This window comes from Diabrotica undecimpunctata, chromosome 8 (assembly GCF_040954645.1).
Source record: "Diabrotica undecimpunctata isolate CICGRU chromosome 8, icDiaUnde3, whole genome shotgun sequence".
Taxonomy (NCBI): Eukaryota; Metazoa; Arthropoda; class Insecta; order Coleoptera; family Chrysomelidae; genus Diabrotica; species Diabrotica undecimpunctata.
Genome location: NC_092810.1, coordinates 137,625,773 through 137,646,554, shown reverse-complemented (window position 1 = coordinate 137,646,554; position 20,782 = coordinate 137,625,773). Strand labels below are relative to the sequence as shown.

The 20,782-nt window shown below is 36.6% G+C and overlaps 1 protein-coding gene across 1 annotated transcript in view; it reads left to right on the top strand.

Moving 5' to 3' along the window:
* The window catches only part of Gprk1 (G protein-coupled receptor kinase 1), a 608,846-nt gene that overhangs the window by 81,555 nt on the left and 506,509 nt on the right, over positions 1-20,782 (top strand). The window lies entirely within an intron of this gene.

Below are 20,782 nucleotides of genomic sequence, written 5' to 3'. Positions count from 1 at the left end.
TAGCATTGATAATATCTACTAGTTACACCTGTAATCTGTGATTTCCAGTTGTACGTAATGGCACACATCCATGCAAGCTACTGATTTTCAATTAACCCAATTTAAACTTCAGTGTACATTGTACAAGCGGTATGATATTCCAAAACGCATCACTTATTTTTCAATTAAGTAGACCATTTCAAATGAAAATATGGAAAAATTTTAATGACTGTCAATATTAAGGACAAAGTAGGCTAATGAGGTTTTTTAATTTTATGAAAAAAATTTAAAAAGAGTATTAGAATACCTATAATATTATATATATATATATATATATATATATATATATATATATATATATATATATATATATATATATATATATATATATAGAGTGAACCAAAAGTTGGTGGAAAGGTTGGAGTGAGAGGGGAATTATTCATCTGTATTTTGTTAGAAATGGACGCTAATGTTCGCCTGTTGGGTGTTTCAGTAATGGACTGCCCATAACTTTTGGAATATAGAAATTTATTGATGCTGGATGCCGGATAGGAATTAAATATTACAATGGACTTCAGTAGATGAGAGATTCTTCTTTGTAAAGCGGGTGTATCACCAAATTCTAAAACATCCAGCGTCCCTAAATAAAAGAACCGACATCGACAACTTGAGCCAGATATATCACTCTCTAATCATACAAAACAAATAAAAAACTATTCTTCTTCCCCCTTTTTTTAACTAATACTCCAAATTGGTCGATTTTCCATTGAGTATAATATTTTAAATGATATATAAAAAATAATTCCTTTTTTTTAAAAAGGTCCGTCCCCTTTTTCGTTTACCAGTTCCCTCGATAATCGTACCTCACTGCATTCCAAATAAACACAATGTACAAAAGCAAGCCACATGTGAAATTATGACACTCTACAACGGATAGAAAACAATCGAAAAGCTTAGTGTATTTTGACCCTTGAAAGAGCTTAAACTAACATCCAAATGAAGTCAGTGGTCAAAATAAAAAAATCACCAACAAATAATATAAATGAACAATAGTGCTTGTTCCAGAAATGAACATATTGTTTTTAAAATATAAAATAAAAATATAGTTCTTTACACTTTTCTTAGTGTAGAATAAGTAAAATAGTCACTTTATGAAGTTTGCTCGGAATACCCGACTGGTTGGCGCCACCACAGCCTCTTAAATAGTTTTCACACCTAAATACAAGAGGGGTAATCTACACTTTTACGCACCAAATTTTATTTTATTAGTTAGTTCTCACTCACACGCCCTTGAGGCAACACTCTCAATTCATATATAAAATATTTCTCTACGCCGAAATCGGGAATTTTTTCTCATAAATACGGTTTTTTTTTACGTGTGATAAAGAAAGAATTATTTGATATTGTACTGTCAGCTACGGTAGTTTTGAACCTGTTTACTCTAAAAATAGTTAATTATAAGTCGATAAACTAAAGGTGATTTTATTTCTCTGGAGCTATATTTGCTCAAATTAACAATCCTTATCCTTCAACGGTCACTGAAGAACCAAACCTATGGAGATACATCCATTCACAAGTCCTTTGAAGTAAGGCTTGGAATCAAAAGATTTCCTACCCTCTCATTTAGGGAGCCAGTTACAAGGCTCCCACTCATTCGTGGTCCTATCGAGCACAGATTATTTGATGAAACAGGACTGAAGAAAGAAAAGGATTACACACGCCGGAGAGCAACAGGAAGAAAGAATAATGGTTTCTCGTCCCTAGAAGAAAGATTGCACAAGTTGACCTTCGTTCAAGATTAGACACGTGTGTTTTGTGAAAAGTGCGTTATGTGCTGGTAAGCGACAGCGGTAATTAAATTGGATACTTGAAAAACATTTGGTGAGGTTAAAACTCTTTCTATATTTTCTATAGTTACTGCATGCACGTAATTTATATTGATAGACATTTGTCTCGACTTTTATTTGTTTATTAATATTTATATTAACTAATGGCTTCGATTTGACAACAGATCTTTCTTCTCAATATCGCTAAAGATAGCTGACAATTATTTATTATACAGATTGTCTCACAGCCCGTCTCACGAAAAATATTTATTTATCACTCTAGTAAAAATACTCTATTAAAATTAAAATCGCGTCTTAGTTAAAAAAGACATTTACACTAAACAAAATCATTCACTCTTATTTCTCGCTCAGCATATATTTGCAAATAAATTCACTTTAAATAAAAAATGGAAGCTTTAAAGAAAAAGCGCAAATCACTTAAAGCATCAATTACACGTATCTCAGAATGGTTTATAGCCAATAAAGACACAGAAAACGAAATACTTGATTTTGAAAATATGAAAGAAAAACTTTTTAATTTTTTCACACAATATGAACAAATTCAATTAGAAATCGAACAGACTGATGACAGTGACCAACAATCAGCTGATCGAGCAAATGTTGAAGAAAAATACTTCAACACACTCAAAGGTTTGCAAAGAAAAATAATAGAATTAAATTTAACAGAAAATAAAGTACCTAGCTCAAATAATAATGCTGTTTCCAGTGCGAGGCTGCCTGAAATTAGCATGAAAACCTTTACCGGAAATTTCTCAGAATTCAATGAATTCTTTCAACTATTTGAAACTCTGATCACAAACAATTCAAGTTTAAATAATGTACAAAAGTTTATATATTTAAAATCCTTCCTCAAAGGAGAACCTTTAAACTTAATTAGCAGTATCGAAGTAGTAGATGCAAATTTTGCTATCGCTATAAAAACCCTAAAAGAAAGATATGATGACAAATCACGAGTGATTAGTACTCTTATAAAAAAGCTGTTAAAGTCTCAATCTCTAGTTAAATGCACTCCTCAGGTACTAAGAGATTTTCTTGTACACACAAAGCAAACGCTTCAAGCTCTTAGTAATCTCGAAGTTCCAATTGAACATTGGGACCTCCTTTTAATAGAAATATTTTTAGAAAAAATAGATTTTGCTTCTCACAAGGCTTTTGAATATGAAGTAGGTTCTAAGAATGTTCCAACACTCAAACAATTTTTTGAATTTCTAGAAAAAAGATGTGATGTTTTAGAGAAACTTAATTACACTGAAACTCAGTCAAAGTTTAATAATAAAGTCACTCAAAAAACTGCTCATATTTCCACTATAAACAATAATAAATCTAGCTATGAAAATTGCATATTTTGTAAACAAACTGGTCATAAAATATATCAGTGTAACTTATTTAAAGACACAAATTCTCGAGAAAGGTTTAATTTTGTAAAGCAAGCACAGCTTTGCAGAAACTGTTTTGGCACTAAGCATTTTACTGATAAATGCATCTCTAAATACACATGTAAAATTTGCAATAAAAAGCACAATACACTTCTGCATGAAGAAAATCATTTTTCTCACACTCATAAAAATAATGTGTTCTCTCCCACTCGAAGCAATCAAAGTGCTTCAAATTCACATGATGGTAATCAAAGTCACGCCAATAGACAACAATCACGCTTTAATGCACCACAAACCTCTCAATCGTCCGCAAGTATACAGGGTGATTCACAAACTCGCCATAGTGCACCACATATCTCTCAAGGTCATTTTCATGCTCCTCAAAGGAGTAATAATGCCCAAGTTACTCAAATAATTAATTCTCCACATTCATATAGTGAATCACCAAACACTTCTACTCACTTAAGCACTCAGACAAATGAAAATTGTCTACTCTCAGACACACAAAGTCAAAATTCATCTTGCATGTCTTCTCTCTCCACTTTCAATCCAAAAAACGAAGTTTTGCTAGCCACAGCGCTGGTAACAATTTACTCTAAAAGTGGACAACCTGTACACGCAAGATGTCTTCTCGATAATGGATCTCAATCGAGCTTTGCAACAAAAGATTTAGTAAATAAAATAAATTACTCTACCACTAATAAAAGATTACAAATTTCCACAATCTCTCAAAATTGTTCCATCTCAAATGAAATGGTAAACATTGAATTTTTCCCATATAAAAACAATGATATGAAATTTGAAGTATCATGTGCAGTTTTGGATAATATTACGTGTAAAATACCTCAGGTACCTCTAGATCGTAGCAAAATAAAAATACCCGCTGGCATAAAGCTCAGTGATCCCTCTTACTCCTCCCCAGGGAGAATCGATCTCTTATTAGGTGCAGAAATTTACTGTGATCTATTAAAGGATGGTTTAATTCATATTGGAGCAGGTCTTCCAGTGCTTCAAAACACTCATTTAGGATATGTCATGTTCGGTAACTTATCTCCACAAGTTTCATCTAAGAAAAAGATGCACTCTCACTCAAACTGTAACTATTCACACTCGAATCATATTTCTTTATTTGTTCAATCTCACACTGAAGAAGAAAATATAAATAATCTTCTCCAAAGGTTTTGGGACATTGAAGAAGTTCCCGAAATAAAGCGTTTAAGTCCTGATGATGAAAAGGCTGAGAAAATATTTAAAGCCACAACACAAATCCTACCGAATGGACAGTTCCAAGTAGATTTACCCCTATGCACGCCTAATGAAAATAATAAATTGGGCGACTCTTTCCAAATGGCGCGAAGGCGATTTCTAAATTTGGAGAACAAATTCTCAAAAAATGATTCTCTTTACAAACAATATAAATCTTTTATAGACGAGTATGTTGAATTAGGACATGCAAAATATGTTCCGTTGTCTCTGCAGAATGTACACTCAGAAAACAAATATTTCTTGCCTCACCACAGTGTAGAAAAGGACACTTCTCTCACAACTCGTTTGCGCGTAGTTTTTGACGCATCCATGAAAACCACTTCTGGTTTTAGCCTTAATGATATTATGTTAAAGGGTTATACCACACAACCAGAACTATTTGACACTTTAGTCAATTTTAGACTCTTCAAGTATGTATTCACATCTGATATAAAAAAGATGTTTAGACAAATCAGAATAAACCCCAACCAAACTTTCTTATTAAATATTTTGTGGCGCAACTCTTCCTCGGAGCCGTTAAAATGTATACAATTGGAAACGGTTACCTATGGAACGAAACCAGCTACCTTCCTTAGCACACGATGTTTAATTGAACTCGCAAACATGCATAAGGAAGAATATCCTCTCGCTCATGATATGCTCATTAATTTTTGCTATATTGATGACATATTATATGGTACAAATAGTATTGAAACACTCACACTTGCGCATGAGCAAATCACTGCACTGCTACAAAAGGCAGGCATATCTCTTCACAAATGGTGTTCAAATTCACCACAATTTTTAGAAAATATTTCACAATTTTCAACTGACTCCACGTATGTCATATCTCCAGAAAATCATTCCAATAAAATATTAGGTCTTTGTTGGGACTCTAAATTAGATAGTTTCTCTATTTCAGTACCAGAAATCGAAATAAAAGATTCCTACACTAAGAGACAAGTGCTCTCGATAATTGCAAGTTTTTTCGACCCCAAGGGATTAATTAATCCTGTAATAGTAACTGCAAAAATAATAATGCAAAAAATTTGGCTTTCAAAAATTCAGTGGAATGAAAGTTTAGACTCTACACTCTTAAATGAATGGTTAAATTTTCTCAAACATATTTCAGCACTAAAACATTTAAAAATTCACAGACCTTTTTTTATTGAAAATTATATATGTAGTATACAAATACACGCATTTTCCGACGCTAGTGAAAAGGCATACGCCAGCTGCATATATATTAGAGTTACTTATAGCTCAAGAAATGTCTCTTCCACACTCATCACCTCTAAAAGTAGGGTAGCTCCAATAAAAACATTAACTTTACCTAAGTTAGAACTTATGGGTGCTGTTTTATGCAGCAAACTCACTAAAAGAATAGTTGAAATTCTAAATAATAAATTAACTCAAATAGACTCAATAAACTGCTGGACGGACTCAGAAATCGTACTTGCTTGGTTAGGCTCACATAGCTCGAGATGGTCACAGTTTGTTGCAAATAGAGTTTCTGAAATACAAGGAAACCCACAATTTAAGTGGCGATATATAAAGTCAAAACAAAACCCCGCAGATATTGCGTCAAGAGGCATGTCTGCTCCTGAACTTCTAAACTCAAAATTTTGGTTTCAAGGTCCCTCATTTCTACTTAATTATGACTTAGATTTAACTTCTTATGATTCAAAACCAAATGTAAGTAAAATACCCGAGGAAAAGAAAATAGTTCATCTAGCACCAGAAAGCCCAATAAGTTTCATTGAAAATTTATCTCTCAAATTTTCAAACTTCTCAAAACTACAACGCAGTATCGCACTTATTCTCAGGTACATTCACAATTTCAAGTTTCCAAATGAAAAATATGTTGGACCCTTCTCTGTTTCAGAATTAAAAAATGCTGAAAATTTAATAATAAAACTTTTGCAAAAGGCACACTTTTTTCGAGAATTTTCTTGTCTTAAAAATAAGGAGATAATTTCAAATAGAACAATTTTAAAACTCAACCCATTCATAGATAATCAGCAAATGATTCGTGTAGGTGGTCGTCTAAGGTACTCAGACGTCCCATATGAACAGAAGTACCCATTACTTCTACCCTCTCATAATCACATAGTAAAATTAATGCTGCATAGAGAACATATAAGATTATGTCATGCAGGCCCTCAAAATACTCTTTCCAATTTTCGTTTAAGATATTGGTGTCTAAATGGTCTCAAAGAAACTAAAAGGATAATTAATAAATGTCACGATTGTTTTAAATTTAAAGCAAAGACAGCCACACAGTTAATGGCTGATTTACCACGGGAACGTTCATGTTTCTCCCCTCCATTTACCAATGTTGGTCTAGACTTTGGTGGTCCATTTCTTATAAAAAGCTCCAATTTAAGAAAGGCTCCAAAAATAAAATCCTACATGGCGTTGTTCGTATGTATGGTTACTCGTGCAGTGCACATTGCACATCGAATTAGTCACAGGTCTCTCTACCGAAAGTTTCTTACTTGCTTTAAAAAGATTCATCAGTAGGAGAGGCTGTCCACAAATTATCTACTCAGATAACGCCACTAATTTTCTAGGAGCTAGAAATCAGTTGAGGGAAGTTGCACTATTTCTTAAACAAAAGGAAACCTCTGAGTCCATATTCTATTTTCTCCCCTCTTCTGAAATCCAATGGAAATTTAGGAAGATAAAGTTCCACCCCTACACTGGCCATTGGCAAGAATTGTTGAATTGTTTACTGGTAAGGACGATAAGGTCCGTAGTGTTAAAATAAAGACTAGAGATGGATATTTTAACAGACCCCATTACAAAACTCTGTCCTCTTCCTGTGGACAAAGTAGAAAATTAAAATTTTAAATTTTGTCACATTTATATGTATTACTCTAGTTTAGGAATAGTTATTTCTTAAATTACATTTAAGTTTGCTTACTTTCTCAAATCACTCTTTCTTTCGTTTTGAAGTAAATACTTCAACGCGGGCAGTCTATGTTCCAGAAATGAACATATTGTTTTTAAAATATAAAATAAAAATATAGTTCTTTACACTTTTCTTAGTGTAGAATAAGTAAAATAGTCACTTTATGAAGTTTGCTCGGAATACCCGACTGGTTGGCGCCACCACAGCCTCTTAAATAGTTTTCACACCTAAATACAAGAGGGGTAATCTACACTTTTACGCACCAAATTTTATTTTATTAGTTAGTTCTCACTCACACGCCCTTGAGGCAACACTCTCAATTCATATATAAAATATTTCTCTACGCCGAAATCGGGCATTTTTTCTCATAAATACGGTTTTTTTTTACGTGTGATAAAGAAAGAATTATTTGATATTGTACTGTCAGCTACGGTAGTTTTGAACCTGTTTACTCTAAAAATAGTTAATTATAAGTCGATAAACTAAAGGTGATTTTATTTCTCTGGAGCTATATTTGCTCAAATTAACAATCCTTATCCTTCAACGGTCACTGAAGAACCAAACCTATGGAGATACATCCATTCACAAGTCCTTTGAAGTAAGGCTTGGAATCAAAAGATTTCCAACTCTCGAATATAGGGAGCCAGTAACAAGGCCCCCTCAGTGCTCATATACAGTTTTTCTTGTGTTTTTTGTTTTTTTTTCTCGTTTATAGTTAAGTTTTAATAATAATAATACAATAATAATTGTATTATTATTAAAACCTACAAATTGTTTTTGTAAGTATGAACCCTGTTCGTCGTTTACTTAGATTCTAAGATCATTTTTATTTGTAGAGATCTGATGATGCTTTTAAAAAAAGAATAAAAGCGAAATCTAGTAAATCAATGAAGTAGTTGACGACTTTCATTTGCCAATTATTGACCGATCAATCAAATCTCTGCAATTCAACCATTGAATAAATTCTAAATATATATATATATATATATATATATATATATATATATATATATATATATATATATATATATATATATATATAGGTATATATATATTTATATATATTGTTGTGAATTTATTAAAAGGTTCAATATTTATAACACTTACGGATTTAATTTATTTCTTTATTTATATTAACTTATCTGACAATAATTTATTATATCCGTACGTACAAATTCGCGAGCGCGGGTCTTGAGTATTAACTGGCCCTCCATATAAAAATGTTGTATTTATATACGAAATCCTGATATACTAGAACAGCATCGAAAGATCGAGAAGCTTAGCCGGCTCATTCACCATAATTTTGGTTCTAGACTTCCACCGAAATTTCTACAATAAAACAGAATAATTAGTCATAAAAGTTAGGCCAGTATTTTATCGTAACATTGCCCCCCTCTTAAAAGATGGTTCCTCCTGGAACCTTGTCGGGACTGGAACCGGAACTGTATGCTGGTATCGGCAACTGGACCCTCTTTTACAACTTCCAGTTGTATAAAAATGACAAGGGACGGTTTTCTCTCCGCACCAGTAACTATGCGGATTGCAACAGACTAACACCTGGACTTCGGTGTCTTTAAAGATCTCCTCCACCATATTTCGGATAACCCTCCAATCTAATTGGCGGCACTCCAACTTTGGCATGGCTAACTTTTGCACGTCGGACTCTAGTACGTGCCCTCTCAATTGAAGTAAGGCTTCCCATACATCTCGGTAGGTAGGTTGGTCACGGGCAGTGTCTTTTGTTACCAGGTAGAAAAGGTAACGTGATGCATCTTGGAGTTTCAAGGTTTTACCGGGAGCTGGCACTTGGCATTGAAGTTCTGCAACTCGACCAAACTTCCTTCGAAAGACGGATGCCAACCCTGGTGCGTCTTTGATACTGGCCGGGATGGTAAGGGCCAGCGAGTAGTCATCGGGGAGCGCGAGTAGATCTTGCTTTTCTTCAGTGGTAACACCATGTCTCGCTTTACCGGTACCTCCATAGGCACCCATGAATTCCTCAAACGTGAGGTCAGACACATCTTGGACTTGGTTTACTTCCACTTCTTCATCTACGTCGTGGTCACCTTCGAAAGATGCCAACCGGTTATGGTGTACTATCATCGGCTTTCCCCTCGGAATCTTGCTTATTCGGTAGATGACATCGTTGATCTTCTCCATAATGAGGTATGGACCTTCCCAAAACTGCTGCAATTTGGGAGAACAACCTTTTCGCTTCTTGGGATTATACAGCCATACTTTGTCGTTCTTCTTAAAGCAACCCTTTTCGGCTTGTGTATCGTACCGTTTCTTCATTCGGTCGCTAGCGATCTGAAGGTGGGAACGGACCAACTCATGTACATCGTCCATTCTTCTTCGTAATTCGATCACATAATCTTCACCTGCTACATCTTCTCCAGGTCGACACCCAAACTCTAGATCACAAGGTAGTCGCATTTCGCGTCCGAATAGGACTTTCGCTGGTGTCTGGCCTGTTGATTCGTTAACAGCAGATCTGTAGGCCATTGTGAAGAACGGAAGGTATTGGTCCCAGTCTCGCTGATGATCGGACACCATCTTTGTCAAATATTTGCCAACTGTCCTATTCATCCGTTCTACCATACCATCAGATTGCGGATGATATGCTGTAGTTCTTGTTTTCTTCATGCCTAGTCTATCACATATTCCTTGGAATAGATCGCTTTCGAAGTTCCTGCCTTGGTCACTATGGATCTCCAAAGGCACTCCAAATCGGCTGATATATTCTTGGATCAACTTATCTGCAACGGTGGCGGCCTTCTGGTCTGGAAGTGCGTAAATCTCGACCCACTTAGTGAAGTAATCCATTACTACCAGCATGTACTTGCCTCCATTTTCACTTTCTGGAAATGGCCCAGCGATGTCCAAAGCTATTCTTTCAAACGGGCTTCCAACATTATATTGTCTCATAGGAGCTCTCCTTTTTCGGTAAGGCCCGTTACTCGTGGCACAAATAGTACATTTCTTACACCAGTCCTTTACATCGTCGGAACTGTTCATCCAATAAAACCGTTCCCGAATTCGCTGAAGGGTTTTCCTTACACCAAAATGCCCTCCCGATGGACTGTCGTGTAACTGACGAAGTACTTCGGCTATTCTGCTCTTTGGGATCACCAACTGTCTTCTCTTCTCTGAACCGTCATCATTTTCCAGGACTCGTTTAAGCAAGCCATCTTCGATGATAAATGAGTCCCACTGGGCCCAATACGTCTTAACTACTGAGCATAGGTTTGATATTTCCTGCCAAGGTGGTCGACGGTTTTCCTCTTTCCATTTTCGGATTTTCTGTATAACTGGATCTCTCTCTTGTTCTTCCCTGATCTTAGTAGGCGTCCAGTCGTCGTTGACAATCGTCGTTCTTAGCACTGCTGCTTCCTTGGATTCCGTTTTGTTGCAGTGGGAACACTCTGCTGAGCATGGCCTTCTGGAAAGAGAATCAGCGTTTCTGTGGCTAACTCCGGCCCGGTGCTCAATCTTAAAATCGTATTCTTGGAGTCGTTCGATCCACCTGGCTATCTGACCCTCTGGATTCTTAAACTGCATCAACCACTTAAGGGCGGCATGGTCGGTTCGGATTAGAAACTTTCTTCCATAGAGGTATTGATAGAAGTGCTCTACTGATTTCACTACTGCCAGAAGTTCTCTTCTCGTGACGCAATAATTCCGCTCAGGTTTTGAAAGAACTTTACTAAAATATCCGAGGACTCGTTCCTGTCCTCCTTGAATCTGAGACAGCACTCCTCCAATTCCCACATTACTTGCATCTGTATCTAAGATGAACTCTCCTTCTGGCAGTGGATACCCTAAAATTGGTGCTGTTATTAAATGCTTTTTCAAGGTCTCAAAGGCATTTTGGCAGTCTGTATCCCAGCGGTAATCTCTTGCTTCCTCCGTAAGTCGCGTTAATGGCTTAGCGATATCTGCAAACTTCTTAATAAACCTCCGGTAGTAAGTACATAGTCCAAGAAAACTTCTCACCTGATGTTTGTCAGTTGGTTTTGGCCATTCCTTAATGGAATCGATTTTTCCCTTATCCACGGCCACTCCTTCTTTACTGACTATATGACCCAGATAATTGACTTTACCTTGAAATAGCTGGCACTTCTTGGGGTTTAACATCAATTGGGCAGCTTTAAGTCGATTAAAAACGTTTTCTAAATTCTTCAGATGTTCTTCGAATGTCTCCCCCAAGACGATTATGTCATCCAAATAAACCAGGCATGTTTTCCAAGATAACCCTCTCAACACATTTTCCATAAGCCTCTCAAATGTCGCAGGAGCATTACAGAGTCCAAATGGCATAACGTTGAATTGCCACAATCCAGATCCTGTGGTGAAGGCTGTCTTTTCTTTATCTACTGGGTCCATTTCTACCTGCCAGTATCCAGACTTCAAATCCAAAGTAGAAAACAATTTACTTCCAGCCAATGTGTCCAATGTGTCATCGATCCGAGGCAGAGGATAACTATCTTTCTTGGTAACGTTGTTCAGCAAACGGTAATCCACACAGAACCTCGTCGTTCCGTCTTTCTTCTTAACCAGGACCACCGGAGAGACCCATGGACTCGTAGAAGGTTCTATCACCCCGTCTTTCTTCATTTCCTGAACAATCGTTTCAGCTTCCTCTCTCTTCGCCTGTGGTAATCGTCGAGCTGTTTGACGAATTGGCTTAGCATTACCAGTATCAATTTTATGCTTAACAACGGTAGTTCTTCCCGTCTTTCCTCCTTTCGGTACGAAAATATCACGATACTGCCGAAGAAATTCCCTTAATTTCCTTTTCTCCATCTGATTTAGAGACTGTCCTGCAACTGCAACCATTTGGTCGAATTTGTCGTTGGAATTATCAGATGTTGTCGCCTGACGAATTATGGATGTCACAGGTACGCAAGTTCCTACTTTTGTCTCTTTCTTTATGGTCACTGGGTAGTCGTTGACATTGATAAGTCTCACAGGAATTTCTTTAGCCGAAGTCACTAATTCCTTTCCAATTATGATTCCACGGCCAACCTCATCGTCGTGGTTCCAAGGCTCCATCATAACAGGTCTCCCTTCGTCTACAATTCCCTGTAGTCGCGCTACTATGATCGTTTCGCTTCTCGCAGGCACGACTGTATCTTCTGTAATGGCTGCTTGCACAGTGTTGTCATTATGTGGATGGAGAAATACCTCCTCGTTGCCAACTTTGATTACCTTGTTCTTAAAATCCAATTGGAATCCATGCATATTCATTACGTCCATTCCTAATATAACATCCTCTTCGATGTCAGCAACTATAACAGTATGGACAAACTTTTCTGCTCCAATTCCCAATTGTACCTGGATTTCTCCATGAATGTTGGCATTTTCACCTGTAGCGGTCCGAAGTCGCAACCTCGTTGGTAACAGTTTCTTTCGGCTGTTTATAACTGTCGGGCGTATAATGGTTCTGGTCGCTCCGGTATCTACCAACAACGTATGTCTTTTACCATTTATTTCTCCATCTAGATATACACTATCTTCACGACATTTCAAAGAAGCTATTAGTATAAGAGGGTCTTTGGAAAAGTTCCGGGTCGAAGCTGCTCCCCTAAAGCCGACTCGTTCTGGTTTTCCTGATGGTGAGTTTTTTGATTTTATGGTCTTCGTTTTCTTGCATGTAATAATTTTCATCATATTAACGAGCTGGTCAAGTTTATCTTCATCTCCTTCCTCTTTTACAGTCCTAACTTTACTGTATCCTCCAGAGGCCTGCGTAGCTGACTCGTATTCGAGGGCGGCGGATAAGACATCAACCAGCCTTTTGTGACGAGCTAATCGCAGTGTTCTCTGCATTTCATGATCACGAAGACCATCAATAAACGTCTGAACGGCCAATTTTTCCATCATGTCTTCGGGAGCTGTTGGATAAGCATATCGTACTAATCTGGCAATATCTACCTCATATTCTTGAAGAGCCTCATCTTTCTTCTGTCTACGATTTTTAAGCTGCGACTGATATACATGCTCCAAATGTTCGTGGCCATATCGCATATTTAACCTCTTCTTCAGTTGTTCGAAATCATCGGTCTCCTCTACGGCTATGGTCTGAAGCACATCTAAGGCATCTCCTCGAAGAGCGATAGTCAGGTTTACAGCCTTTTCTTTTTCAGACCATCCATTCGCTCTTGCGGCTGATTCGAACTGTTTCATGTAGTTGTTCCATGATGATTTTCCGTCGAAAGTTGGGACTTTAACATGAATAGAACCTCCACTTCCTTCAAATTTCGGCCGTGTCTCCAACTTACATTTCGTCTCGTCTTCTTTTATCTCCACTGTAATCGGATTGTTACCTCTCTCTGCTGTCCCTGTTTCCTCCATCTTCCTTTCCATCTCTTTCCATATCTTTTCTTCGAAGGCCAACATATCGGCAGCAACTTGGTTTTTTAACGAAGACACTCTATCGTCAAGAGCAGATATCTCTGAAGTGACTTTAGAGATGTTAGCAGAAACTTTGCTTTCCAGAGAAGAAATCTCGTTAGAAACTTTGCTTTCTAAAGAAGCGATGTCGCCGGATACTTTGTTCTCCAATGATGCGATGTCGCCGGAAACTTTGGCTACATCAGAAGAAACTTTCGAAATCGACGAGAGGACAGCATCATGCTTGTCTTCAAATATATAAGTTTCTGGATCTAGTTCTTCTTCTAGCAAAGCGTTCTTTAGTCGTTGGACTAACTCAGCCTTTTTTCCGGTAGAAGCTAATTCTCTGTCTTCGAGATGTCTTCTTAAATTCGTCACTGTGAGCTCATAAATCGTAGCCATTTTCACAATTTATTTTACGTATTCACTTGTATTATTATTATAAGTCTAATTTATGTTCGATCTCACTCTGACACCATTTGTTGTGAATTTATTAAAAGGTTCAATATTTATAACACTTACGGATTTAATTTATTTCTTTATTTATATTAACTTATCTGACAATAATTTATTATATCCGTACGTACAAATTCGCGAGCGCGGGTCTTGAGTATTAACTGGCCCTCCATATAAAAATGTTGTATTTATATACGAAATCCTGATATACTAGAACAGCATCGAAAGATCGAGAAGCTTAGCCGGCTCATTCACCATAATTTTGGTTCTAGACTTCCACCGAAATTTCTACAATAAAACAGAATAATTAGTCATAAAAGTTAGGCCAGTATTTTATCGTAACAATATAATAATCACTTCTAATATATATATATATATATATATATATATATATATATATATATATATATAAATAAACATAGATATAACAATACATTGTTATAATATAGATTAGAACAAAAATTAAATTAAAATCATTGTATAACCAAAATTTATAGGCATGTATAAATTATCATAATATATTAATTTTAATTTTATGTATACAAAACATACATAGAAATAGAAATTATTGTAAACTTTCTTGTCGTATAGTTTGATATTTGAATTATCTGATTATATAATCATTGGTTACTGCTACCTGTCTAGAAACCAAGAATTCTTCGTAATACCACAATATCAATTTGTAGCATAACCTTAAACCTTCTGTCATGGTGAAGATGAGATTTCTGCCGGAACGCTACAATAGTGCTTTGACAAAGAAATTCTTTTTTGAAATAGACTGATGTATTTTAATTATTTTGATTTGAATCTGTGTTCATTAAAGTAAAGATCGACGGAGACCACCGGAAAAGAAAATACGACATTGAATTAACAAAATATCGAGATAGTTCTTTACATCAGAAATGGGAAAGATAAAATGGTGTAATGTAGTTGAAAACGACCTAGTGGATAAGGAATTTTAAGAAGAATATAAATACCAATTAGAATTGGAACTATTAATTGTATAATTATACCTAACTTTAGAAAAACCTTACATTATAGTTCCAAAAGTATGGATGACATTCGTGGACTAGTTTGAACATTATTTGCGTTAGCTTCTATCAGTTGTTTTGATATCATTTACGCATTTTTTTACTTCGAAATCGAAGGAAGATTATTTACTAATATTTACATTATTTATCTAATCAGGCGATAAAAATTATCAACAAAGCAGTAGGTTTGTAATAATGAAGTTACTGATGTACAAGGATATAGAACGCTACAGAGTGGTACACAGAGTACATACAGAGTGGTCGCTAAAATACCATAATTGAAATTAGAGCGGATGCTTTCAAGACTACATTATGTTCTGAGTTTGCACCGCCTGGTTTTGACTAACTCGTATATTAGTGTTACGTAATGGTGAAACGACGCTTCTACATATATTATTCAGGAGTTTAATTGGAAAAATAGATCGTTGATAACGTTGAATCAAATATTTAACATATTATGAAGCTTCATTGTTTAACATGCTGACTTGAGTAGTATGATTAGTTACCATGGTGATAATAATACGAGTGTACACCAAAAGTTCTTCACAGGCTCTCTCTCTCTCTCTCTCCAATGGTACTACAGCCCAAATCGAGCCTTGGCCTCCCCCAAACTATGCCTCCAACCTTGTCGATCCCGCGCCGATCTTCTCCAGGTTCTCACGTCTACCAAATTTTGCGCATTCGCTGCCACTTCATCCTCCCACCTTTTTCGTGGCCTTCCTTTTGATCGTGCGCCCTGGATTTTACTATCTAGGGCTCTTTTTGGCAATCTTTCAGTCTCCATTCTCTCTACATGACCAGCTCATCCAACTCTCTGAAGTTTAACGAATTCTGAGATCAGTGCCTCTTTGAACAGTTGGTAAAGTTTATGGTTGTACCTGGATCTCCATACTACGTTTTCGTTAATAGGTCCAAATATCTTTCTTAGGACTTGTCTTTCAAAGACTTCCAACTTTCGTTTTGTGTCTTCTGTCATCACCCATGTCTCGCATCCATAACATACTATTGGTCTGATAATAGTTTTGTAGACAATCATTTTCGATCTCCAGTGTGTGTTTCTGGAGCGGAACACATGAGCGAGTGAAAAGTAAGCTTTGTTTCCCTTTACTATTCTTCTTTGAATTTTTGGTTCTTGTTTCATCCGTGTTTAATGTAACTCCCAGATATGTGAAACTTTCTACAGTTTCACTTCTTCTTCTTAACATGCCATACACCAAAGTGCGTAGGCGACTATCTCATTACTAGAATTCTGTTCTTGGCGGCGTGACACAGCTCGCCTGTATTGTGTATTCCTGTCCATTCTTTAATATTTCTTAACCAGGATAATTGTTTGCGGCCGGCTCCTCTCCTACCTTCGATCTTCCCTTGTAGGATTAACTGAGGTATTTCATATTTTGCTCCTCTCAATATGTGTCCAAGGTAACCAATCTTGCGTTTTTTAATTAATTTAAAGAGTTCTCTTTCCACGCCGGCTCTCTTAAGGACGTCATCGTTTCGAACTCTATCCACCCAAGGTATGCGCATCATTCTTCTTAATGACCACATTTCAAATGCTTCAAGTTTGTTGATAGATGTTTTTTTCAAAGTCCACGTTTCCATGCCATAAAGCAAGATGGACCATATGTAGCACTTGACCATTCTGTAGCGTATTTCGAAATGTAGGTTTTGATTACATAGAAGCGGTCTGAATTTCACAAAAGCTTGTCTTGCCATTTGTATTCGGGTTTTTATCTCTTGTTGTGGATCCGATTGGTCATTGATTGTGGTGCCAAGGTATTTAAAAGTTTTCACGCGTTTTATGCGATCGTCACCTATGCATATTATCGGGTTTTCTGGAGGGTTTCTGCTAATGACCATATATTTCGTTTTCAAAATGTTGATTTTGAGGCCATATTTTTTACCTATGCTATTCACCCTATCAAGTAATAACTGCTGATCTTCCAATTTATCAGTTATAATCACTGTGTCGTCTGCATAGCGTAGGTTGCTAATTGGTATGCCGTTCACCTTAATGCCTAATTCCGTGTCTTCTAATGCTTCCGCAAATATATTTTCAACATATAAATTAAAAAGCATGCCAAGTATGCAGCCTTGGCGGACACCTTTCTGGATTTCAAATTCATCAGTATATTGGTCTTGATCAATCCTCACCTTTGCCATTTGGTTCCAGTATAGATTCTGAATAATTCTGATCTCCTTCTGGTCAATGTTGGCCCTATGTAGTAGTTCCATCATGATATCATGTTTAACATTGTCAAATGCCTTCTCGTAGTCGATGAAGGTGAGGTAGACATCTTTTCGTTGATCTAAACAGTTTTGTATTAAAGTGTTCAAACATAAAATTGCCTCTCTTGTTCCTAGTCCTCCCTTAAAACCGAATTGTGTTGACCCGCTAAGTTCTTCTAGTATCTTATACATTCTTGAGTGTAATATCCTAAGGAAGAGTTTCAGCAAGTGACTCATTAAACTGATTAAGCGGTGTTCATTGCATTTTGTAGCATTAGCTGTTTTTGGGATCATCACAAAGGATGACTGCAGCCATTCTCGCGGAATGTAACCAGTATCATAAATTCTATTGAACAGCTTTACCAAGATTTCGATATTCTCCTCGTCTAGTAGTTTTATTGCTTCTATATTAATTTCATCTGGACCTGTTGCTTTATGCATCTTTGTGGTTCTAACTGCATATTCTATTTCACTTCGCATTATTGATGGCCCTGATAAGTTTTCGGAAGGAAGTTTACGCGTTGGTTGTGTTGGTCTTTCGGCATTAAAAAGTCTTTCTGCGTATTCTTTCCACGCCATTGCTATCTCCTCTTCTGACTCTATGTATTCGTTTCTGTCGTTCCGTATTCTTGTTCTGTGGTGGCTTTTGTGTATATTCGATATTTCTTTGATCTTCTTATGTAGTCCAAAACTATCTCCTTTTTCCTGCAATTGTTCTATTTCGTTGCACCTTTCCACCATCCAACGTTCTTTTGCTTTCTTAATTTTCTGGCGAATTTCTTTGTGTATCTGTTTGTATTTGTCTTGATTACGTTGTTGTTTATGTTGCCTTCGCTTTTCCATTAGATCCATAATTTCGTCCGTCATCCATTCGTTATGCTTTCTCTTCCTGATCTGTGTTTTAACTTCCCTGTTTACTGCCAGAATCGTTCCTTTAATATCATTGACTATCTCTTCGATATCATCATTTTGTTCTATTATTCGCATTCTTTCATTAATTTGATTTGCATAACTCTTCTTCAGATTTTCGTCTCTCATCAGTTCTCTTGTATTTATAGGCGTACTGGTGTTTGTATTTGTTCTCTTAATTTTTGCTAGTTTTAACCTCACATCTGCTATTAGCGGATTATGATCGGATGCACTATCAGCACCTGGATATGCTGCGATTCTTTTGATAGCGTTACGAAATCTTCTGTTTATTAAAACGTAGTCAATTTGGTTTCTAATTATTCGATTTGGACGGTCTCCTGGTGATTTCCAAGTATATAACTTACGAGGTGGGAGCTGAAACCATGTGTTCATGACGACAAAACCGTTCTCCTGGCAGAATTCACACAGCAGGTCGCCTCTTTCATTTCTAACTCCAAGGCCGTACTCTCCAATTATGTCTTCATATCTTCCTTTACCCACCTTGGCGTTAAAGTCGCCCATTATTATGTTTATGTCCTCTTTCTTTGTTAGTCTTATTGCTTTTTCCAGATCTTTATAGAACTTAGTTATTTCTTCTTCTGACTTATCTGCTGTTGGTGCATATGCTTGTGTCACATTTATGTTTACTGGTTTGCCTGTCATTTTGATCAACATGACTCGTTCGGAAATTGGAACAAAATCTGTCACCGATTTACTGGTCTTCCTATCAAGAGCAATAGCCACTCCATGTCGGTGATGTCTATCTGTTGGGTCACTACACGAGTAATACATAGTAATTTTATCTTTCGTAAACTGTCCAGATCCAGTCCATCGGACTTCACTGACTCCCATTATATTTATTTTCAGTCGATTCATTTCCTTTATAAGGTTGTGTAGTTTTCCTGGTTCGTAAAGACTATTAACATTCCATGTAGAAATTCGTTGGATATCATCTATTTGGCACCGGGAGATTCTTCGCACCCTCTGACCATCTAAGGCCTGCCCGGGACTGAGGGCCATTGTTTTGTTTTGTTCTGCCATAATGAGATGAGTTATCCTGGGGAAAAGATAGTGTTGTGGTATCCCGTTACTTTCAACACCGCAGTACCACAGCCATTCAAACTGTCCTAGTCATGCCTGTGGAATTCCAATAACAAGCCGGTCCAAGATAATTTCTTTTGCGCCTATTTTCACTATCGTCCTCTAATTCAACTTTAGTCTGTTTTCCCTAGCTCTTGCCTGTTTAAGTTTTTTGTCTTTTGAACATTTATTTCTAGTCCTGTCTCTTCTGCCCCTGTTTTTAATTGTGAATATATTTCTTCCGTCTCTTCTGTTCTACGAGACATGTGCTAATGTCATCGGCATAGGCGGCAATCTGTATTGATTTATTTATTAGGAGATTACCTCTTCCTATCTTTAGCTGTCTTATCACATATTCAAGAGTCAGGTTGAATAGTGTCGGTGCCAGCCCGTCTCCTTGTTTGAATCCTTTGGCTATTGAAAAGTTCCCAGTGAGCTCATTTTGTACTCTGACAGTTGCTTTTACTAGTCAGATGTATTTTTGAGGAATGTTGAAGCTATGTAATATTTAATACAACTTTTGTCTATTAATTGAGTCGTAGGCCTGTTTGAAATCTATGAATCTATGTTGTTGACACCAATGTCGTATTCCCACGCCATTTGTTAAGAATTTGTTTTACTGTGGAAAGTGAAAGTGAAAGCTAGTCAGTTGTAGATCTTCCTTGTTGGAAACCGGTTTGATATTCCCCGATAATATTTTCAGTTAGTTGTTGGAGTCGTTTATTTAGTATATAAGTAAAAACTTTGTACGCTGTGTACAAGAGAGTTATGTCGCGATAATTTTCCCATTTCAGTTTATCCCCTTTTTCATAGATTGGACATATAATCCCGATATTCCAGTCGATGAGGATCTTTTGCTCGTTCCAAATCTTGTTCATAAGCATATACATTTGTCTTACTAGGATTTCGCCACCTAATTTATATTGCTCAGAGGGAACGTTCTCAATACCTGGAGCCTTGTTATTCTTCTGTGCTCGTATTGCTTGCTTTACCTCTTCCATCGTCGGTGGTTCTATATTTTCTGTGCCTCACTCAATGTGATGCATGTCAATATGCGCTTCGTTTTCTTGCGTCCCTAGAAGAGTTTGGAAATAGGTTTTCCAGACTGATTTTATTTCTTTTGGATCACTGGTTATTTGCCCTTCTTGATTTCTGCATATATTTGTTAGGGGTTTGTATCCTTTTCTTAAATTGCGTAGATATCTACACACTTTCCTTATATCGTTGCTTTGAAGATATTCTTCCATTTTCTGTATACCGTTCTCGTATTTTTTTTTCTCTGTTTGGCATATTTTATCGGCTCTCTATCTTGCATCTTCGTAG